The sequence below is a fragment of the Spea bombifrons genome, chromosome 4 (assembly GCF_027358695.1).
Source record: "Spea bombifrons isolate aSpeBom1 chromosome 4, aSpeBom1.2.pri, whole genome shotgun sequence".
Classification (NCBI taxonomy): domain Eukaryota; kingdom Metazoa; phylum Chordata; class Amphibia; order Anura; family Pelobatidae; genus Spea; species Spea bombifrons.
In genome coordinates this window covers 87,437,155-87,462,789 of record NC_071090.1, presented here as the reverse complement: position 1 = coordinate 87,462,789, position 25,635 = coordinate 87,437,155, and the positions used below count along the sequence as shown (strand labels likewise).

Sequence of the window (25,635 nt, the reverse complement as noted above, 5' to 3'; positions counted from 1 at the left end):
TCACTAAAATATTTGAAAACAGAACAATTTTAATATACACAAGACCATACAGAAGGTACCAGGAAGAAATACAAAAGGATTATTGTAATGTCCTCAGTGTGACAGAAAAGTCCCTCAAAATAACAATTATGCTGGCCACGTAGATAGAGATTACTGGCTCAGCTACTTATCTATGGGAATGTAATTCAGATGAACGTTTAAAGATGTTTTTACTTAAAGAAACAAAAACATATCAGTAACATATTATTATACAACCTCCAAAAGGTATTTAAGGAAGTGTGCACCAACCTTGGGAGGTGAACCATTTAGCATGCGTTATGTTAATTTGAGAAATGTAGTCAAACAGAAGTAAGTAATTAAAGTCTGCATCATAATTAAAGTTACGGGCTTGTAAACTCCTTGTGACCCATTAATGCAAAGCATCAGGATATGACAACATATCGCGTCTCCGCGTTTCAGTAGATCATGAGGTGGCCTCCCGGGGAGTTGTGATTGAGGTCTGTGCTACAAATTAGTACATTGGGAATAGCTTGACGGAACAGCAGAGCACCATATCCACCACCCTAGGCTACTCTTGGCCATCCCCAACCTAGAATACATCCATTCCAAGCACTTGTGAATGTTCTGTGAAATCACAATTCATCTCATGCATCTGGGCAGAGCTGCGTGTATGTCATGCTGTTGTCCACATAATGTTGGCACAGCCATCCATAATGTCATAAGTGGTTCCACACTGTTATGTTGTGGTATCATGGAACTCCCCATTTCCTCAAATATACAGTGTGATCTCCAACAAATTAGCTATTGGCATAGATAACTGATAATTGGAACGTTTGCCTGATTGTTTGAACTGTCCTGGTAATTGATATAGGCTGTGTTATTTTCTAAACTAGAGCCAAACTTTGGATATGACTGAGACACAATATAGGATAGCAATGTGGGGCCTTGTTTGCCGATTAAAGGTTTAGTACACACATACCATTGAATTTATTGAGTTTATTGATTTGTCAGTGTGTGCATTATTTTAACTTTACGAATGACTCCAAATAAATGGAAAATGTTGATAAAAATATTCCCAATTACATGTAGAATCTTAGAGCCATTTAGGCAGAAGTGATTCCAACATGTATTAGACAAAAGCCAACTTTATATGTTATGCTTGCAATGCTCAATTTTCTAGTTGTTGAAAATGTTTATTTTTAACAACAAGACCTCTGATGGCTTGAGGAAGAATTTTTTCTCTTGCCACTTGATCTGTCTAGAAGGCCTTTGACAGATCAAGTAGCATTTACTATGAAACTTGTAATTGAGTAATTGATGGACACAGCAGGAGCTCTTGGGCATTGGAACCCAATGATTGCACCGCAGTTTACACAGAAAATAGCTCATGTGTTTTACGAAATGCTTTAAAGTAGTGTTTGTTCTATAACATATTTTGTAAGAGCCCAGCCGTCCCTTTGACAAACAAGTAGAACCGTCTTACCACTTCCATGCGTAGCCCAAGAGATAAAGCAAAACTACCACACCAAACACCTGCCTTTTCTTCTTGGAATATTTTTTTCACAGCATAATATGTGCCTGATCTCAACATTCGTTCCAAGAAGCATGCTAGCAAGATAGGTAGGTCTTCTATACCCAAATTTATATTAACAAAATAAAAAGGTTGGCTTTCAGGAAGAACAAAAGATCAATTAATAACAACAATGTTATAGTTATATGGAAGGAATCACCAAAACAAGAAAATTGTTAAACTGAGCAACAAATGGGGGGAAGCAACTTTGATTTTTACAAATATATACAGAATTTAACCCCTCCTGAGTATTCATTAGAATGAATGGGTGCTCAACTCAACAAACTTAAAGCTGCGCAGTAATTCGTGAATTTACTAAATGCTACTATTCAAGACAATGAAAAGTCATACAAAGTAATATTATGAGGAAAGTAAAAACTCCCTAAAAGTTATAGTTATTGTTTGTATTTTATTTTTCCTTAACTTCATTAGGTTTACATGTAGATATTATAAGTAGATGTAATGTTTTGGGTTAACCTTTTTCATTATAATGAACTCTTATGTGAAAGAATATTTAACTCACATAATGTACTTGAAAAAGTTTTTAATCCTGGACATTGCTAAAACTGAGAAGTAGTTCTTAAAATTCTGTCTCTATTAAATACAATTGGGTTCAATTTTAGCATAGTTTTTTTTAATTAGGCAAATATCAGGCTTGGGCGTCTGTTCATAAACATGATAGGTGTTATTGAACTTAGGACCCTTTAGATCTCTAACCCTCATTTTGCTTGTCTGAGTTTGTTTGAATTGATTGGTTTTGTGTGTCACTAGATAAGTGTTTTTCAACATTATACGGTTGCTTTTTCCTGCTTTCCTGGATGAAATGTGGAAATCAATGAACAAATCATCTGTTACACACCCCAGAGCACATGGAAAAATTAACACTTGTCAAGGCTAAATATAAAAAATATTTCAATTATGTCTAGTTAGCACACATGACTTATAAATAATCAGCACAAATGGTGCTGTACTTTTTTTGCTTACAAAAGAATATTTTTTATTGTGATACTATTAAAAACAACTCCCAAAGCTACAGATTTTCTACCAAAACAGGGTTTTATTAGGGTGCAAAAATAGTTAATTGTTACTCATGTAATTACATTAATACACATGTTCACATTATGGATTTATAGCTTGTTATTGGTGATTTTTAAAAATTTTCATAATTTGCATTAAATGGACATTTGTGAGTAATTTTACAGATATTATTATTATTTATTTTATATAGCGCCATCAAATTCCATAGCGCTGTACAATGGGTAGACAGGACATAACAAGTAGTATGTAACATAACAAATTGAATAACAGAGACAGCTGATGAGGAGGGCCCGGCTCAAAGGAGCTTACAATCTAGAGATATTGGTGAATATAGGATTACAATTATTGGCTGCATGCCTTGCAGAAAATGTAATGGGAGGGGGAGGAAACTGTGGCTGCCAATTCCTGAAGAGTCAGGGTCAGTTCAGGTTAGATATAAGATCCAACCAGTGTGAGAACACTACATGAAATAGGGTACAGCAGCACATCGGCACTGAACTTAATTAATAAGCATGGAAAACAGGACATAGTGCTTATATTCCCGAAAAAGCATCCAACCTGCAGATGTCCACATGCCTGGTGGCTGTGTTGTCTTCTTGTAGGTCCTGACCGAAAAGACCCTGCATATTTTTCCATAGTGTAAGTGAACACAAGCCTATAGCGGCCATATATGCTGTGTCTAAATGGACAAATACAAATGCAGAGCTACACAAAGTGTACAGATTTAAGAAATTTACAAAATATCTGCAAGAGGAGCCACGCATTATACATCTTGCTAGAAATTCCGGAAAAAACGATCCACAGCCATTGCTTATGCGATATGGACTACACCTGTGTACTAGGTTTCAATTAATGCGAGGTTCAGAAGAACATTGTTATAACTACCGTGAACACAATGGGCCTTTGGTTTTCAGCTACTGTCAACTTTGATCTGAAGTGATCATGTACAAAGCAAGGAACTCTGACAGTCCTGCAACTCATGCGTTGTGACCCTTGCACATTCTATTTATGCACGTAGGTCTGACGGTGGCGTTTATGATGTAGCCTACATTATGATTTTGTCTCTTGCTGTGGGGAGGAAATGAGAAAGAGAGAAGGGGAAATAAAATAATAATAACAAAAAAGAAAGGAATTAAAAAGCAGTACGGACAGCGAAGGGTAATTATCCCTCCGTTCTAGCTGAAATACAATTAAGCCAGCTCTCCACGAGCCCCCTGGATATTGTGGTTTACTAATTAACAAGTGGATATGCAGAGGCCTTAGTCAAGGCAATTATGGTGAGAGACAGGCCCTACGATTTCTAATTACACATCAGACTGAGACACATGCTGAATCACAAATTAACAAGGGTCTCTGGCATTAAAGGGAATACCTAACAAGTGATTGCTGCCAGTAAGCGATTGAAAGACAGGTTGGGGGAGGGAGTCGTACACTGTATAATTTGCTTTATGCTAAAGTTTCAGCGTGGTAAGTAGAGTCCGTGCAGATCCGCTGAGCAAAGAGCATTCTAACTACTACAGGCCAGTCTGCCATCTATGTGTAACCTGAGAACTTGAGTAGAGAAAAAAAAAAAATCAAATTATTTACTACATTTTGAAGCCTAATGAAAAAAAAAGATACAAGCATAATTTGCTACGCTATAGTTGTGGACAATTGCAAGAATCCTATGTTTACAACATACATATTTTTCCAATTATATCCTAATGTCTGTACTATAAAATCTAGTACAATACCTATAACAATTTCAAACACTCGTATGGAGATTAGAGCCCATCATGGCGGTCCACCAACATTCTTCCATGCAATGACAAAACACCCAACAGTACCAACAATGATATTCCTAAAACTACATTTAGTTACAAATGCATGGAGTTCAGCAAAGTACACGGAACATCACCTATAAACAGGGAAGGGGTAGGTCCGTAGTTTCCTTTAATTATTTTTGGTCTTGTTAGAGAATCAACACTTTGTAAACTGTGCCTCGTCCTACACAAATACATAAGAATCACAAGGGATACCTAAGAATAATAATGTAATCTTAAGCAGAAGCGATTAGCAATGTACTGCCAGGATGGAAAGTAATGCTGTTGTATACTGCTTTAACGAGTTGTTGTGTTGTATTAATGTTTGCATTCATTAGGTGAATAAGATAGATAGATAGATAGATAGATAGATAGATAGATAGATAGATAGATAGATAGATGGATAGATGGATAGATAGATAGATAGATAGATAGATAGATAGATAGATAGATAGATAGATAGATAGATAGATAGACAGACAGATAGATGGATAGACAGACAGATAGATAGGCAGACAGATCAGTGGCTAAATCCGTAGGTTGCCTCTCTAGTCCAAAGAAGCTAGGCTTTGATCTCATAAATCAGTCCACTTCATTCTGTATTGTCTCTTGAAACATTTAGAAGATACAGCTGGTTGATGTCTTGCTGTCATCGGTGATGGATTGTGGTGAGATGTTCTCAAACATACAATGGATGTAATCATGGATGATGTTGGGTAATAGATAAGCAGGTCTCCTGTTGTTCACCTGGTTCTCTGAAAGAGTTGAAAAAGTCGAGTTTGGCAAAAACATTGTAAAAGGTAAAGCGGAGAACCTAATTGCTGATTCTGCACTCTGGAAGGAAAGATAACAGCTACAGAATTAGAGAAAAGCACGTTCCACAAATTATTTAGAAATATAAAAGATATAAATTCAGGTAACTGGTAATTGTCAGCCTCCAAAAGGTACTTAACCTGCACTGCCAACCAAATACCTTTTCCAATGAGGAGCACAACTTTGTTTTATTAATGCTATTATTACTATTATTATTATGATTATTAAAGCTAGTATATTGGATTACACAAAAAAATATTGGTACTTTTATTATGAATATCTTCTTTTGACTGATAGTTAGTAGGCTGTCCATGTGATGAACACACATTGTAGGTAGATATATGTCTGTTGGACACGGTCTTTGCTACATATGTTTGGATCATTCAATTATGGAACCATCCAAAGAGTCCTTTTAAGCTACATAAGTTGCCATTCATACAGAGATCACTGTTGAGATATATTCATTATATAGATAAGAACTTGGCCCGAATTCCAAAGTCGTGGAAGAAATCCTCAGGGAGTCAAAACCATGCTTACTCTATACAAGTGATTATTGCCAAAACCTAAACCTAAAGCCTGATGACTGTATAAATATAAGATGCCTAAAGATTGTAATTCTAACTGTGCCATTTCACAGTAATCTGGAAGCACTAAACCATGTTTCTGTAGTATTATCTTCAAACCTGATTATGTCCCTGCAGCAGTGTGAACCTGATCTGGGCTTTGTATAAGAATGCAAATAAAATTTTTATGCCTAGAAGAGCTTTCTGTAGTGCTAATCTGCCAGACACACATTGTTGTATACTCTGTGATCACCTTACAGTCGTAAGAACAAATCAGCACTCAGAGTTAAGGTATTTAATCAACTGAAGGTTTTCCTTGTCAATTTTCATAGATTATTTTTTTTTCCTGATTTATACCTCAATCTTAAAAGCTAACATGGTGGGCCACAGTCATGGCAAAGGCATCAAGGAAAGTAAAATACCTCTCTTTAAATAAATAATAAGAAATAAACAGATATACTGTCCTTGATTTCTTCAAATGCCTGGTCTAGTCTAGTACGGCTTCTTCGCAGCATGGCACAGAAGAGCTATCCAGTGGTTTGATACAATATGCTGAGGCCCGTCGCCCGTGCATTTTTATGGGCTGCACACTAGGATATGTTGGCGTCCCCTGCGATGAAGATCTTGATAATGCGGATGTCAGATTATGCCCATACATTACTATAGTGAGCAGGATAGGTGACAATTAGTCCCTTTCCCAAAAGAGGCTACTCTTCTGCACAAAGATCACCCTTGTGCACCATGAAATTAACCACATGGCAATGATGCCAATCATATGTTTTAAACTTATTTACCTTCTTCCTAACTTCATTTCACATCTTGAGAGTGGCACTTGAAGTAAATCGCCCGTACCAGCAGTACTTTTACAAAAGAAACTGAAACTGAATGAGAACCAATGAAGCCATATAATGTTCCTGTCAGCTGGACAGTGATCTATAAGTCAGTACATGTACAGTGCTAGAATGAAAGACTGAACAACACATGTGCGGTCAGGAGTGGAGCTCTGCTTATTCAGAGGTTGCCTACCATTTTCTAGCAATTAGGAATGTGCTGGCAAAATACTAATATCATACATCTCAGAGTGAGACTCAAGCTCGCTGTGTACAGCATGAGTCAAGTATGACTCCACAGATGTAGCATAAGGAAAGCAAAACAGAGGTAAAAAAGGCAAAGGTTTACAGACGTTTAAACTGCCCATAAATGTGGAAAGATTATAATTAGCTATCGATATGATGGTCAAATAAGGCACAATACCACTGTTTCTTTGTAAAAATGGATTTGTGAGGTTACTAGGATGACCAGGACATCACTGCCCTTGAAGGTTTTGGCTTGCTCAACACTAATGTGCCCTTTCTTGAGTTTATGGGTAGTATGATTTTTCAGCCCACTTTACTGAGATCTATACATCCCGAAACATTTAAGGTGTCTGAACCTTCATTGATTGGCATGGTTGGAGATGGGGCTAAAAGGACCATTCACCTACCTTGCCTGTTCAGTCATCTTGCAATTTATTAAAAGAGAATGCAGGAGGAACACAGTGTAATAATATCCAGATTCTATAACATATGTGTCTAATTTTCTTCTACCCCTTGGTTGACGTTTCCCAAGTGTCATTTTTATTTAGTGCTCCATTCCCTCCCCTTTTGTTTGGTTCACTGTGCTCTGTGAATAAAATTACAAATGGCACTTAGGAGAATCATATTCAATGTCAGAACATTGTGTGCACAATACGTTCAGAGCCCAGGCAGTGGATACTGTGAGTTATAAATGAGTTAACCAAAAAGTAGCAAATCAGTACATACCGTATATCAGTAAAAGAGCCATATATTTAAATAAAGAATACAGAGCACTTTGCAAACATACGGAGAACATATATAAAGACTCCGCTTTAATGACTTATTAGGGGTGGCAACCAAATAATGGTCTTTTTGAAAAACATTACTTATCTGATGGTAATGATATTCTGAATGGCGTCTATGTTCAAGTAGATATTTGAAATGGGATATTTTACCATTGATTGGGATTCTTGGAGAAGATAAAGGAGGCAGTCACAGACTGAGTGACATGAGAATTACTCCATTCATCCCACGACAAGTTTAAAATCCCTGAGACTTGGGGTCAAATCATAAGAGGTCTCAAGTATGCAGCTAGATACATGTGGATTTGCTTAGAGACAATAGATTTATTAGAATGTAGCCTAGAAGATTTCAATGCAGATGTTTTCTCTGCCAGATCAGTACTTAAACCTGCTGTATGATTCTACTTCTGTCCTCCATTCTCCCAGCAAGTGCCCCTCCGTGCTGTAAAACACCATGTTTTGCTCTGACTTTGCATATATTGTGCATTAACCTTTCCTAGACCCCGCAGTGCCCTAACCTTCAGTGCAAAGATTTGTGCTCCCACCTGCCATTGTTCAAATATGCCTTAGCGTTTTAATGATTTTGTTTACTCTTCTCATTTCCTATATGTGTTGCCATGGAAACATTTCAATCTCTGGGCATGTATCCCTTATTAAATGCTGCAATATCTGAAAGAGTCACTGTGCTTTTGATCACCCAGGTTTGCTTTTTTTTTTAAAATTTAGCATGGCTTATTTTAGCTGGGATGCAACGTTATGTTTGGCGTTTACAAGTGTGATTTTCTTATTCTAATAAACGTGGATTTTAAGACTAGTTCTCAAAATAAGTAATATTTCAAGAACTCCAAAAATACGTATCATAATACATAGCTGTTATGTGTGTGCAAGTGTGCTTTACATTTTGGCAACACTGTGCTTCTCTTGGGCGCTAGATGCCTGGAAAGTTCTAATGGCTTTTCCTACAGAGCCCTTAGTGGGTAGGAATTGAGTGAGGAAAATGAACATAGAGTAGTCAGAAAATGGGCAGAGATTGGGCATGACCAAATATCACCAAATATACCTCCCCTGTCCAATAATAATAAGAAACTGACCCAGAGGCCCAGGGAAGCCATGCATGTTAAGTAGGGCTGCAACTAACGATTATTTCAATAATCGATTAGTTGGCCGATTATTTTTTCGATTAATCGATTAATCGGATAAAAAAAACAATATGCAAATTTTTCGTTTATTTAAAATAATTTTAAGAACTAGATGTTAAAAACAACTTGCATTCTGCCCCCACCCCTTTGCACTGTGCCCCCACCCCCACTCTGCCCTGCATCCCCACCCCCACTCTGCCCTGCACCCAGTCTCACACCGTGCCTTGCCCCCCCACCCCCACTCTGCTCTGCACCCAGTCTCACACCCTGCAATGCCCCCACCCCCACTCTGCACTCTCTCTCTCTCTCTCTCTCTCTCTCTCTCTCTCTCTCTCTCTCTCTCTCTCTCTCTCTCTCTCTCTCTCTCTCTCTCTCTCTCTCTCTCTCTCTCTCTCTCTCTCATAAACATTCGCACAGACAATAGACATAAAGAGTACTTACCTCCGCTACGAACTTGTTCCACTTCAAACTTGATAGTAGACGCGCGTCACCTCCGTCGTCACGTAGCATGAAGAAGGCGGAGACTGCAGAGCGTGGAGCAGAACCGGGGAACGCAGGCGGAGGTAAGTAAAAGGAGCCTAGTGCTCCAACGACGAATCGATCACTCGATTAATCGATAACGGAAATCGTCGACAACGATTTCCGTTATCGATTATTATCGATTTTATCGATTCGTTGTTTCAGCTCTAATGTTAAGCAGTTGTGATTCCTGATATTCCATAGCAAACACATAGATCACACATGTATGCATATACACCTTTATGCAAAGGATTTACATCAATTAATATGTGGCTTCAACTAATAATGAACCTTCAATCCACACATTTTTTTACCTGTAAAAAAAAATCTATATTTCACCAACTAATAGTCTTCTACAAATAGACAGTATGTTGGTTTATACCTCATATATCATAATTATTATTATAATATTAACAATGGATCTCTCTCTGTTTCTCATACCTTCGGGAATAAATTGTTATTTTCATAGTAATATATATATATATATATATATATATATATATATATATATATATATATATATATATATATATATATATATATATATACCGTATATATATATATATATCATTCAATCTGCATGTACTTTTTGCAGGTTACAATTCACATAAACACAGAGTAGCAATTTGACTTTCATATTGCTGCACTTAGCTGACTTTATACTCCAGAAGACCCAGATACTATTGCTCACAAAGTGACCTACAAAAAAGACAAATTGGATGCATGTGCCTTATCATTTGACATTGTTGTATCTGATGAAGACAGATAACTATGTTAAATGGGCAGTAAGTGAGCGGGATGGAACACCAGCCATATGTCTGTGTTTGCTCAGTAGTAATGATTGACCTTCCTGTCATAAAAAACTCTATGACTTCTATGTTCAGATCACTAAGCCTGTCAGGCATATCTTAAATCCCTAAAATGTTTATGCTGTTCATGTTTGCTTTTATGGGGTCCCTCAGCTCTACTTAACGGTGTCTTTTCACATATTAATCATAGACTGATTTCAGTATGTTCCTGCCTGAGAACTCATGCTCCTCTCATCTGCTAACCAATACCATCAAAAAGTAGGAGCTTTAGTTTGTTGATCTTTACTTTTAGATTGTTTAAAAAACATAAACAATTGGTTTAAACTTTTCTTAGTAGCATGAAGTCTTCTATTATATGCTTTCCTTTATAAATACTGTAAGACAGGCCCACTGTTCAGGTGAGCAGACAGCTTCCTTAAGTAAGGCTTATACATGGAGAGGTACTGTCCAGCTAACCAGCATCTATAGTTCACTCAGTCATATATTCTGTCCTTTGCTGACTAGGCTCAGGCCTACGGTGAGCAGCAGTCCCCTGCCACAAAACTGGGGGCCAGATCGCCATCTTGGGCCAGTGTCCAGCTGTTCAAGAGAGATCTTTGACCATTTCACACCATTGAGATTGTGCTATGCCGGCATAGCCTCCACACACTGTTTTAAAAGATGCTTTGCGCCTTTAGGTCATACAGTGCCAGGATATGATGTCATATTTCGGTGTTCTGCAGTGGCCTTGGAGGGGGTGGCCAGGGAGCCGAAGTAAATACATCACCAAGTCAATACAAAAGAAACCTGGACAACAGATCTTTAGAGTAATGTTCCTGTTGACAAGAGTTCCTGTGAAGAACTTGACATATTGAATCTTGGCATTCACGTACAAGTCTCACATAAAAAGTAATTAGCCAAATGGAACTGTGTACATACACACAATCATAATTAATCAAAACGAGAGGATGACAATTTAATCAGAAAACGGATTAAGTAATGTAGGCTACTATTATCAAATGTGACAGATTTTATGAACAGAATTAAATATAAGGAATGAGTTGAAACCTGACATAATGATTTTTTGAACAAAATAGAACAATTGCAGGCAGATTTTTAATGTTAAATGACTAATAAATATTTTTTTCTTTTTTTTTACATTAACAAGTAACCAATATAGTTGCATATCCTGCATGATTTAATCTTGTTTTTATGACATTCTTTGTTTAAGGGAATTCCACTTATCCTTGTATATGTTCTGTTATTTGAAAATAATAATGCAAACATTTGTTGAAATGCTTATTTTTTTTTTGCTTATTTCTGCTTATTTTAAGGACATAAGCCCAAAATGTGTGTCATACAAATGTCTTATTGGATTAAGTATGTGAAACTAAATAAAATAACTTATTTTAAAAAAAAACTAATAGCTAATTAATCCATAACTAATTTCTCTTCTGCCTTTGCTATCGAAACTTTAACGCTATTAACTCCAGTATTTTGACAGCGCCCCCTAAGACTCCATGGAATGCATATGGCGTAGGCACGCTGACTAACTGATTAATTGAAATAAAACCTATGATTAACATGGGATTAGTTGATATTCCTGGAATTCATGCTACATTTGTTACTCCCCGTGAAATTATTTTTAAAGCCCACACTACATCAACCGTATCATGTGACCATACGTGCGACAAAGCACAGGATGCCTCAGAATAGCATCTAGTGTTTTCAGTCTTACGTTACAATTTTAAGTATTCTCTAATTATAGTCTCTAGGGTCATTTTGTCTAATTTCCACGGAGGTGAGAAAAAAAAAGCAGCTGATCTTGGTAAAAACAGTTATTTGTGATTTTCAATGGCTGGGCAGTTGCTACCCCCATTATGAGCCACTCTCCTGATTAATTACAGACGTGTGATTTATTTTCAAAATGCACACGCAGAGTCCACGGAATACATAGTATCCCCAATGACTTATGATCATCTTCAGGGCAAATGATGAAAAGGAGGAAAACATTAAATGGTCTGTAAATAACATTGAACAAACAGCCTAGAACAAATCTCATTAAAAGAATGCTTTTAGTACAAACTAAAATAACGGGGCTAATTAAATGGTGAGCGGAGCATAGCTTATCTCTGCAGACAGGAAATTATACCTTGGACTTACATGTCTGACTTTTAATAACTCCTTGTATAAAATGCCACGGAAAATGAGGAAGCACAATGATAATCGAACTGCAAGCGTAATGTGATTGCAAAATGTTTTCAGAATGCGTCCCTGGCTAACTCCTTATCACATGTATTACAGAACAAATATGACAATTGTATTAGTGATACGGATTATCCTTCCTGTAATGCTACATGGCTGTGCCATTTATATATGGTTTTATTGGTCATACCATTTGTGTGTACATTGGGATTATGAAAATACTAGGGATTAAATGTTATTTTAAGGGTTTTTTTCCAGTAGTCATTTACGTTCTCCCTTAAGAAGTACAGTGATGCATACTTGGAAATAGATAGGAAAACATATGAAAGATTCTATTCAAATTATTACCACCCCAAAGAATAAGTTTTCAGTATGCAAAATATCCAAATGAATGTGGTGAGACATTATAGGTATGGCATTTGTATACAGTACATTGAAATGTATGATATAAACTACAGAAAATGCTATAACTACAATTTAAGAAAAAATATAAAAGAAATACCGTAATGGGCCTCTCGCTTTACTCACACCACGTTCTGACACTAGTACTAATGCCCCCCACTCTACAAAATGCTTGGTTCATTGACTAAAGCCAGACCACCAAGAGATAAGTGGGAAATCCACGCTTCTGTTGAATATGGCTTGACTGTGACTGGTGGCTGCTCTTTGTGGATGTCTTATTTATTTATTTAGTTTGCTTTGGCCACTACTGCCTTGGAATTCATAGAAATAAGCGATACACTTGCAAGGCATAACTGAAATCTCAGTTCACATAGTAATACAATAGTGTAGAATTATTTATTTATTGTAATTAACACGTGTCAGTGACACACAACCTTCTCCACGCCAGGTCTAGGTGAATAGCGCCACCTAGAGTTGACAAATGATCATGGGTGTGACAGCCATGGATTGCTGCTCACAGATTTTCATATATATATATACCATATTTGCTCGATTATAAGACGATCCCCCAAATCTGAATATTAATTTAGGAAAGCTGCAGGGGATCTGGATCTTAGTCGTCTCATAGTCAGACCTATTTGAGGTCTGATTATAAGATGACCCCGATTATAAGACGTCTTATAATCGAGCAAATACGGTATATATATATATATATATATATATATAAATATATATATATATATATATATATATATATAACAAAAAGGATTTGTTCAGTTTACCAAGGGTAAATAAATAGATTAATTTTATTCACAGTGTGTTCGTAATATTGGTTCTAAATGTTATAAATAATACCTATCCATTTCAATTGTGAAAACCCTGGATAGTATCTTTTATATTAATAAAGTATATATAAGTTGAGAACATTGCCTTGAAGGCTTCAACACTGACTTTTGCTGTTGTTTGCTAAGTTCCACTGAAATTGTCACGTCAAACTGGGCCCTTGTCAATGCAGTGAACAGAGACGAAGAGTAGACTGATGCATAATTAAAGCTAGAGGCTCTAAGTGTTGTACCTATGCATCTCCAGTCAGATGCGAGATCTTCATCTCAACCCAGCACAAGGTTTTGCTCTGGGTGAATTAAAGGACTGGCAGCAGATTCCCTCCCCAGTGGAGAACTAATTTATGCAGATCTATTCATTTATTCCTAGAGGCTTCCAACTCATTAACTATTAGCTTTGGTCGTCACACTCAGTCCATTTACATGTCCACAGAGTGGGACAGATAGATTTATCTGCCTCTGGGCTCTCCGCAAGAGGGAGTGCAAATCTCTGCTTGATTTTTTATTTAATCAGGTTTTGCTTCAGGATTTAAATTGTTCTGATGTTTTCTGAGTCCAAACATTCATGGACGTCAAAAGGCCCATCAGACTATTCCTCTCTTAGATTTTTGTTGTTGTTGTTGTTGTTGACATTTTCCAGTTAAATTTAACATTGCCCATTAAGGTTTTAGGTAGGTTCTTGACTTCATGTGCTCCACACAACATAACATGGAAGGCACAGTTGGGCCAAGCAAATGCTTGTTTTGCCGATGACCTGTTTGGAGGCAAGATTTGATGAAATTGTATTAGGAACCTTCTGCTGTCTGCTGAAATTAACACTGTATGTTGGGTGTGCTATAAAGTATGATCATTATTACCAGCAATAGGAGCATTTCACTAAATGCCTCATATAATGCATGAACATCAATAAGCCTTGTAATTCACACTTACGTCTATGAATGAACATTTCTTTAACGTCCGGAAAAGACCCAGCATTTTGTGTCCAATTAAAAGTCTAAAAACAAACATATGGGTTTAGAAATCATCCAGGTTTAGATTTATTGCTAAATGGAAAAAAAATGTCAGCAACTAAATTACCACTTACTATCAGTAGTATGAAGGGGTGCAGATTTAACGACTGGTTCATCCAATACAATGTATCTATCTGTCCTATAAAGGGCCTTGTTTGTTGCAAATCCAGTCCGCAGCATTTGACCACATAATACTTGTTTATTAAAGCCAAAACTGTTATTCCATAGTTCTTTTTTGACACTTTGACCAGATTCAATTTATGCAAAGCACATTTTCTACAGAAATATTATTGTCTGTTACTTTGTTGCTGAAGGGTGTTTTAAGTATCATCCATATAGAGTCTTTGAACTTTAAAGCTGTGAAAGTGATTTGTATTTCACATAGGTCAAGAAAGAAAGGAATCAGCGCAAAGAAATGCAGTGGTATTGAAAAAATTGGCAAATCTTTAAATATATATATAATATTTAAGGATGTTTAATTAATGTATATTTAAATTAAATATGCCTTTCAAGGTTTAATGTGAATAATGGCTTCTTCCTCCATGTGTAGTAGTAGTTACTAGAATCTAAGGTAATATTTTTTACATAGGTAGCCATGCCACACTTAATATATAGCAGTACAATAACTTTCGGAAATTAAAGTAAAAGGGAAAAAATTGATTTTTTGGAAAAGACTTGTGCTATTGCAATGCAAAACGCTGAGATATGTCATTCTAATGCTCTAACCTGTTGTAAGTTGCAAAAAACGCCCTGTATTGCCTTAATAAATATTGCTTTGGGTCCCTTACATAATACATATGGCCAACCCACGTGCACTTTTTGCGGTATAAAAATTTCAGGGTAATGTACAATTTTTACAGTTTTGGGAAGCTATGCTTCCGATGAATAAATTTTTATAAATCAGAAATAACGAACAATAGCTGTTGAGACTATTGCATTAGTGCTATTGCAGAATGGCTTTAAGAAGGAGTGCTGTCTAAATCACGCTAGCCTTTATACACTGGGGCCGGATTGTAGCTTTCACAAGTGTATTTGTCGTACTCCCTCTTTTTAGTTGCATAGGATCCTGGGAATTCTTTAGCCAGAATGCTTTTAGTGCTGCAATTTCCTTAAAAACTAGATTCCAGAGTTGTTATTAGAGGAACAACAACGGCAAAAAGAAAAAAAAAAATACACGGCATCCTCCCTACCTAGAAGCCTAGAAAGCAGAGCCCCTATTGTGCCTGCTTTTTTAAAGCTTTTTAAAGCTCCTAAGAAAAGGGAGGCAAGTTGCATATGTGTTAATGCTATTCATTGTCAGCAGGTGCACGTGTCATGCTATGTACTAAAATTATACCCTGCATTTCACAAGAGAATCTCATTTTCTTTTCTTTTCTGTTGTTCAGATTCACAGGTGCTCCATGAGCTACAGAAAGACTATAAGGCACAGCCACACAATATCCTGATCATGACTGATGAAAAGAACGTTGGAAATGTATGGATCAAGAACAATTGTATCCCTGGCACCATTGGTGGCCTGCTCCTGTCATGCAGTCAATTTAGACATCTAGAAACATAGTATGTAAACCTTTAAATGCAAACACATCATATATATTATTAGGTATACCCACTGTACAGCACTACACTCAATAACATTATAATATTTATGGAACATCAGCAGAGACATTCCTGCTGTTGAGGTGTATATTTCAAAGATGTAAAATAGTAGAATATTTTACAATTTGTAATAATAGTAGTAACCCCCCTCAGTGCCAAAGAGGTGGTCAATGACATTGATCACCTAATGGAACTAAAAATCTGACCTGATTCCCTAATTTTGTTTAAAATTTGGTTATAACCAAAGAGACTTGTGCTACGGTAAATAAGGAATAAAGTAACATTATTGCAAAATGCTTTAATTAAAACAATAGGTAATAGCATGCAGCACAGGGTTTGGCCGTATGAACCAGGCAAGATTATTACATCACGGTTAGCAAAAAGAGGTTATAATTTACAAAAATATTATTTATGAAAGGTGTTTACACAACCTTAAAAAGTTCTTGTATGTACAGTCAGATTTCATTTACCATTGATTAATTTTTGAACGTAAAATAAAATTGACAAATTCAGCCCTATATAAAACACTATTCTAAGCCCAGCATGGGATGCAAGAAACCTATTTATTCAAGCAAAGCAATAAATTGCTGCTCCCAAAGAGCAATAGATTTAATAGACTTATTATATCTTTTGCCCATACTTTCCAACTAAGAGTGCCTTGAGAATGCATTGTTGTAAGACATTAGAAATCTGTGAGGTTCTCTGGAATTACAGATCTACATTCAGAATCATGATTTGCTAATTAGCTCTAATCCCAACAAATGGCCTTTACTTCCTTCACTTTGCACTCTGATAATACCGATCACCCATGAAGAGCAAATGAGACCAGCATCTTCTTCAAATGTCAAGATGTCCTCCAAATGGTCTGTTTTAATACGGTGTAAAGAGACCTGGTGCATCTCTACATTTCTAAGGAATAGAAATCTCACAGTAGTTGAGCTTGGTTCATAATAAACATTTATTTTATTATAATCCTTTCTCTTTATGACGCGTCAACCTCTAACACAAACAGAATTATCCATTAGGCAAATTAGAATTGTGTCTAAGGTCAGTGCATTATAAGTAATCATGGGCTAAAAGTTTAAAATTAACACAGTCGAGGAAGACATTGTTCTAAATCTGATGGCTCTGATTGACTCATTGGAATGTATTCGCTCTGCTTCTATTAACCATTATTTGGCAGTAATATGTTTATATATATATATATATATATATATATATATATATATATATATAAAAATATCAATATAATAGTACTGTATCTATGTATAAACACATTTTCTTCTAAACATATAATAATGACTATTACTGAAACGTCTAATTTTATAACATAAATCATGTGCAGATTAAGCAGTCGTAGGGTTATGGGGTAATGGCTCCCTCGGGATTCCAACAATTCTGTTCTACACAAGGAACCTGCATAGCAAATTGAAAGAGTTCCCATGTATGTTAATGTATACTATAAACTAAAACAACAAAAGGACACTTTTATGACTGATTCAGTTTTATTTGAACAATTGGTTCACCCAATCAGTAACTCAACCTTGACATTCACCAATATATATATATATATATATATATATATATATATATATATATATATATATATATATATATATATCTCCCTTCACTATTCATTATGAGGAGTTCATGTGAGGTGCTCAGTTGGCCTTGTATAATGCATGATACAATGTGTAAGAAGATGGGAAGAAATCTTGCTGATTTAACTATACATTATACAGAGATAGCTAAACTCTTCCTGTAGCTGAAGATCACTGGAGTTGGATCTTCATGATGTATAATGAAGTTAGGGCCTGAAACACAACTCAACACAAATCTTCCAGTTAACTCTCTCGCATTAAAGTGAATGTCAGAAATTCTTCTTCCTCTTGTTCTCCATATAGAGTTGGATGGGTGTGAGGCTTAGCACTAGCCCAGTTGACGGGGGATTTACACAATATGCCAGATGGCCAGTTTGGGCCTGGTTGGGGGGATTCTATGGTTAGATTCCCCCATAGTACAGTCCATTCTTGAGTAGCTGTAGGTCTACTACACAGTCCATGGCTGTTTCTAGAATAGAAAGGCATATTAGAAAATCATCCAATAATCCTATGATAAAAAATCATATTAATACCTATTACAGGCAATACAATGTCAGTTATAATCATCCAATGACAAGCAGTGATATTAATTCATATAGATAATCAAATGTTTTGCATACTAATTCAAAGTTGAATAGGGCACTGGGCTCTATTTTTATGTGAAATGCAGATTGGAGCCCATTTTACAGCTGCCGCTACTCCTTTGATTTCATAAAAGTGGAAACTTGCAGGTTTCAGAAGTCTCATTTTCTAACTCCAATAACTAATTAATGCATGGATCAGTTTACATTAAGTAAAATGCACTCCAAAATGCATAAAAAAATAAAATTCAATTTTAAAAACTGGACTATTCCTTTAAAAGAATGTAGCATTGTTTCAAATAAGATATGCAATAATTTCTAAAATTTGCATGATGAAAGAGGAGAAACTAGAATGCTTGATTACCTTTTAAGATTTCAGTTAAATTTGCATAAGCCGATAGCAGACGGAAAAGGATTTGTTTCTGGGACTAGAAGCACTAGGGCATCTCCTATCAACCTGGTATTAATTCACTATCTGGAAACGTGAATTCCAAAATAAAACCCAAGCTATGGCAGTCTAGGTCTTATACAAACGTGAGGATTTTGCTGTCTTTTCAAGAGAGACATCTGGGGATTTACACCCTGGTTTGTCAACCGAACAAGATTGGGATAGAAATGAAAATGTGCTCTGATTTGCTTATTAATAATGTCCCAAAAACTCATCCATCCCATAACTTTTTTATTTTTAGAACAACTTAAAGGTTTTTTTTTCTAGTAGGCTAAATGAATATGGTGGAATTGTCTGTTATAATATATTACACGCATAAACTCACATTTTCTTTACAATTCTTATGACATTTGCTGAAACAAAGCAACACATATATTACTAATGCCAATAAAAATGAATGAGCCAAACAACTGCTGTACATTACACAGTGCCAGCAGATTTCATAGTGCTATAACAAAAAAATAACAATAATATCAAAACTGACGGTATAAAAATTTAACATAGAAACATAGAATTTGATGACAGACCAGTCAGGCCATCAATTTTTCCTGATGTAAAGACTCAGATCTCAATTAGTCTGGTCTTAAATTTAGGATAGCCATAATCCTATCATGCATGGTAATACTATCTCACTGTATAAGCCTCAAACACTCTCAGTAAAGTAAAACTAGATTACATTATATCTTAGCCTCTGACCCAAACAATAACTGGTGAAGGAGGAGAAGAGGGCTTTGCTCTTCCAAGCTTCTAACAGAAATGTTACAAAAAAAGTATTTTCAAAATGAAGTGCTACCTTCTTTAAGATTACTTGTACTACTAAGAAAACTAATTGTAGAGCTATTTAACTGTGTCCTAATGGGTTTGTTTTGATTCACATTTAGTGGGTGGCATCATACTGACTGCGATGATGTCATTCACCCAATATGACATTGCCATCTAAGTGGGGATTTGGCCATTTGGCATAAAATTGGAACAGTAGCGTAGGTAAATTGCTCTATAATGAGCCTTATCTAAGAAGAATTAGAGGGTAGCTTCATTATAGTCAGCAGGAGAAAGGGCAAATAATAAAAGCTATTTAATATATGTGATAGCTCACATTTTATAGAAATTGCTGTGCATGTAGCATTAACCCAATCCCGGTATCCCTAAAGTAACACTTGTTTGAAACAATACCATACAAACAATTACACTGTTTCTGACCTTCTTTATTCAAGAGAAAATGTTAAATACATTTTAAAAGGACATTTTCATTTGCATTTTTCTGGATGGATGCAAGGAGAAGTCTGAAAAATCAGCCTTGATTGAATTTGCCTTTTATTCTCTTTGTACACAGTTTACAAAATGTCAAATAAATTCTGTTAACTATAGAAAGCAGCATACAACTGTGGTTTTACGGAACCAACCGCTAAGGTTACAGTGTTTTAATTAGTTTTCAACAAAGATTTACAGTTGATGTACTTCACTAATTGTAACCTACCATGAAACCTTCTAACATGATAACTGTGCTCCAATAAAATTTGATCCCATGTATCAGTTGATATAAAAATTACCTAAATGATATAGGTTCTCAAAGTTGGACCTCGGAACCTCCAAGATGTATGATCACTGATTACTAATTTGTTCCAAATTAATATGTCTTAACCACAGGCTTGCTGGCAACGTCACCTCTTAGGTCGCATTCACTTATAACTGACACATAGCCTTTGTAACAGATTCCATCCTCAATGGAATGCAAGATCATTAATGCAAAGCCACACCAATGGAACATTTCACTGAATATTGGTTTCAAGTATGCATTTCAACTACAATGACCGGTAGAAAGGCAACAATTATTTTTAAAGGAGCCCCATAGGCAAGGGACTACTTTGAACAATGGAAAAAGGGATTATGAGGATAGCCTCACGTGAGATCAGGTGGATCAATCAGTGTCTTAACCATTCTGAGATCCACTAGAGCTCATGGCTGGAGATCCTGAAGGACCAAATTTGAGAACCTATACCCTTGTCATACTTACATTATACATTGAACTTGCTTTTTTTATGCAAAGATATGTCTGAATTGGTTTCTATTCTGAGTTGTCCTACATTTATTTTTGATCTAAAGAAAAAAAAAACATCGAAAGGAATTCAAGGTAATCTGGTTCCACTATGGAAATATTTTTACCACAATTACGGCAAGACAAACATGCAGCACACATCTTTCTCATTGTTCTGCACAGTAGGATAGCGTTGTCTGTAAGAAAAATAATGCACAGAAGTTAAGAGAAGATTGCGCAGGATCAAAGTAAGTAAAATTCTTCATAGATTGTGGTTTATTTTCTTCTTTGTGCACTGTGATGTAATGTGTTGATTTACGTTCCATTCAAAGTCATTAAGCTATTTTGCAACAGGCAGCACAATGCTCATTCAACCAACTGAATCATACGGCAAGCAAAGATACTCATTAAAGGGTGAGCAGAGTATGCAATTTCTGTTAATTCTCTGCCATTTTTATCGAGAGGAATACAAAAACAAGGCTGCGCAGACGAATTTAAAGAGATAGTCCCACTTATCTTGTCCCTATATTAAATTGCATTCAAACACACACTTATTATTAAATACACCTATTTATGTATTGTATAGAATTTTCTTTCAAAACATATACCCAGCTATTCATTATCAGCAATCAAGAAGGAATTGAGACTTGGAGCAGAAGATGGCTTGTTTCAGGTATCATGTACGATGCCCTCTATCCTCCTGAGAAATGAACAGATACAAGCTGACTCTTTGTGGAAGACTAGTGATTTTGTTGTTGTAAGCTGATTTGCATGACAACAAGTCACAGTCTGCCTCAGAGTGCCCAGCCGTCTCGCCAGTACAGAAGAAAATGGAGAGGACTTCCTATGGTTTTGTGTCCTGGAGCTTCCACGGTGATTTCTCATTCACATGTCTCTGTCTCAGAATAATTTCTCACATCGACATATGCGTGCATATCTCACACAGCTGTGGTATGAAATATTTGCAGTGGTGAAAAAAATATTAGCCTGTAGGAAGAGTCAAAATACCATAATACGCTAGATGAACAGTAGAAACGCACATGTACAGGGCTGGCGACATCGAGGCGGCCCTGGCACTTTAAGTCCAGCATTTGCCTGGCGTGCCGATAGCTAGTCCGGGGCTGGCTTATGTAGGTTGAAAAGGGATGTAACAAAAAAAAAACTTTCGATCAATGCATTGATAAAAAAAATAGAATCAGAATCAGAAACTTTATCCAAAATAACATTGAAATTTAATAACAAACATAGTGGTGCAGTAAGACATTCTATACCCTCATATATATATTTAAATTCAAGTTGTGGTTAAAATACATTTATTAGGATTTTTTCAGAGTTAATAAATGTCCAATACGTGCTCTATTGTAAGGTTGAAGAAACAACTGGTCAGGAACGTCCTGCGTAAGGTTCAAGTTAATGACACTTCATAGTTGGCCAGCTTTGATTGCCTGCAATAGCATTTACCGGATCTTAAGAATCATTCAGAAGTATTTTTCTTTGAGCTGTAGCTAAAGTCACGTCGGTAATTTCTGTTTCTGATCACCTTAGTTGTTGCTTTTGTTCATGTTGGAAGGAAAAGCAACGAGAGGTTGTGTTTGAAACTGTCATGGACATCAGACCCAAAAGGAAACACAGAGAGACAATTGTGCTAATTAGCCCAGCATTCAGAAGAAACGTATATCAAAGTTAATACTCAACACTCATCAGTGCTTTTCAAAGGAATAAAATTAGAACCAATCTATGTCGTTCTCTTGCTTTGTATTGGAAAATCGTTAAAGTGGGTAAAATCTTTGGACGTGATCTATTGTAATCATTCTTCTTACTGTAGCACTCAATTGAGCCTGTCCTTTCTGACTGAGGTACTTATTTTTCTTGAAACAGCAAGAAGAATAAAAAATGGGGGGGGGGAGCATACCCGCTGTGAACACAATTTGGAGCAGTGTAAAATATGTGTTTTCTGCAAGCATTTGCTAATTTATTCTTGTTTTATCTTTGTCTATAAAAAAAAATGACTAAAATAAAGTTTAAATCACACTGTCCACCTGTGTGATATTGGAAACGTTCCAAGAAAAAGTCCTGTTTAAAATGACTGATTTCAAAAAAATTAACCATTTGACTAGCAGCATGAAAATAATGCACGGAAATGTATTATGCTAAAGGTCCTTGTTGCGTAAGAACATCATTTTTGAATATAGTTATTGTACTTATTGTTAGCTGCTGTGAGGTTTGAGAAATATGAATGCCATGAATTGATGGACACCCTTTCTGTCTTAAGTGATTGTTACAAGATTATAAAATATATATATATATATATATATATATATATATAGGCAGAGGACCATTTCATAGCCTATCCTTTTGGTATATATATACGGTATATAAATATATATATATATATATATATATATATATATAGGCAGAGGACCATTTCATAGCCATAGAGATTTTTGATCTCCAAAAATGAGTAACATGTAACTTGCAACTGTCATTTGCAGTTTAGAATGTTAAATACCCTTACTAAATTTAGAACTTAAGAAGTTTGATGAAAACAATCAGTTATTATGTGCACTTGAACAAACCCACTCTCAATATGTCCTAAAATATGGAAACATTGCATCTGTGTGTTTCTAAAGTTATTGTTAAATTCACACTTGTAAGGACCCCTCTCTGCCTTTACCAGCTTGGATCAGTGGAAAGACATTATATTTGTCTGATTCACCTACTCCTGATGAATATAATAAGTAGCACATCGCTTTATCTTATGCATAGCATGGAATATCAAGGTCCTAACAGAAATACTGCAAGCATCGGATGGCAGCAATAAACAAACATTCCAATAAAATACATTTGCTAATTCCACTATATAAAAAGGTACATGGATCTTGATGTGCAAGCTTGCACCTCCTGATTGCTGTGATCACCATCCTGGAATGAGCTTGCTCAAAATTAGCATGGAATACCGCTTTCTACAGGAGGATCAAGGTTTTTAGGAGACCTAAACAAACAATATCAGGAGGGACCAGACTCTTGTTATCGACTTTGATAAACACACATTAACAAATGCAATACATATATTCATGCTTGCCTTAAAAATTCATTATGGTGATTATAAAAGGTAGAAAACATCTGCTTCTAGTTATGCCCAAGTCCCATGAGCAAACTACCTTGTGATTCTTTATTTGAAATGAACACTTGACCATCCAAGTTCTACGTGAAAAATTGGCTCAAAGCCATGGCAATCAGAGCCTTCCATGCATTCAGTGACTGCTTAAATGTCTTATTGTTTTTATGACTTTGTACAGTGCTGTGGAATATGTTGTGCTATACAAATGATTGCAAATACCACTACTACTAATACAAAATCAATTGGTATGAGCTCCACAAAGAGTTAAAGGGGGAATAAAATTCTTCTTCCAATAAAAAACCCTTAAAAAGATCTGTTTCGCTATCTAAAAACAAAACTCCCCTGTGTACCAATGCAAATGTACACTCCAGACTTCTTTATTCTATCCTTGAAATCCTTGAACAATTATAGCCTCAGTTGTCATTATATAGGACAAATTGACTAAGATTCACTTCTAGCATACATTTTGAAATGATATGGTACATAGACCATTACTCTATTCTTAAATTTCTATTGTAATGGACAATTATAATCACACATTAAGATTCAGCTCTTGAGAATCACATGAAGCCTGATATTGTGGAATACTTGATGTCATTTATACTTTATGTTTTATTTATTAAAATAAAGATATACATACATATAAATATGTATGCATAAAAACGACTCACTAACTTTCCTGAAGTCAATAATTACAAGTTAAAGGCAGTTATAAGCAAAATGTTCCGCAAGCTTCTTATATTGTGTCCCTTCATCCACAGCTAGAGACATAAATGGAAAAGAGAGAGATAAAGGGGGTAACAAGAAAGGGGATAGATGGACAGAAAGGGAAGAGATAAATGAAATAGGGAGAGAGAGTGTGTGTTAGTGTTCCACAAGTGTTTGTAAGCAAAAAAAGGGGTAAGCAATGATAGATGCAAGGCCAGCAGCAAGTATGTGTATTACCTGATTAATCGAGTGCAGAGCTTCTCTCTCCCACTGTCCATCTGCACCAAACACTAAGAGTGGGTGGGCTTTATGGCACAGACTGGGATCTGATTGTCTGTCCAGCCTCCTTCCTTTTCCCTTGATCGCTGCCTTCCCTTTCCTTTTCCCATATGTTATTTAGGCTTGTGAGTCCAGCCACAGGCTGCACAGGTGTTTGCACTCTGGTGGTGAAAGGACAGCAAGCCCCAGACAACACGGAAGCGTCTTGAAGTGGAATGACCGATAGCAACTCTACGTTAGTTTAGAGGAGCTTAAGTGCTCATTTTTCCACTTCTGTGTTGTCTGGTAATATCATGTTGCGCCCCACGTTATATTTTTGCCAATTTTCCTGATATGAATGAGACAGTCCAACCTGGAGTTAGGTGCCACTTGCCAACAGTCCTGTCCAATGTCACGACAGATTGGCTGCACATGTGCAGTGCCTATGTCACAGTGAAATATGATTTTCACATGTGCAGTGAACAGGCCTTAGATTAGGTGGAGCATCGTGTCATAAGAATTATTAATATGAAAAGGGTTTCAAATCACAAGAAATGTTTTTTTTTACATGAATTATGTTTTATTCATATTGATGTAGAAAAATAGTTGGGTACAGGAAAGGAGGGGGCCTTTTGTGTAAGAGTTCTATGGCCCGAAGCTCTTTAATGTGGCCATTTGTTTGAAATTCCGAGAATATATTTTGATCCACATATGATGCTCCACAAGTGAAATATTTAC

General features: G+C 36.1%; 1 long non-coding RNA gene across 1 annotated transcript in view; it reads left to right on the top strand.

Moving 5' to 3' along the window:
- The window catches only part of LOC128490503 (uncharacterized), a 39,750-nt gene extending 23,504 nt beyond the window's left edge, over positions 1 to 16,246 (top strand). Inside the window, exon 3 of the long non-coding RNA XR_008353954.1 lies at positions 15,935 to 16,246. This is a non-coding gene — a long non-coding RNA (uncharacterized LOC128490503). The remainder of the gene's footprint in view (positions 1 to 15,934) is intronic.
- Positions 16,247 to 25,635: the final 9,389 nt, after the last annotated feature.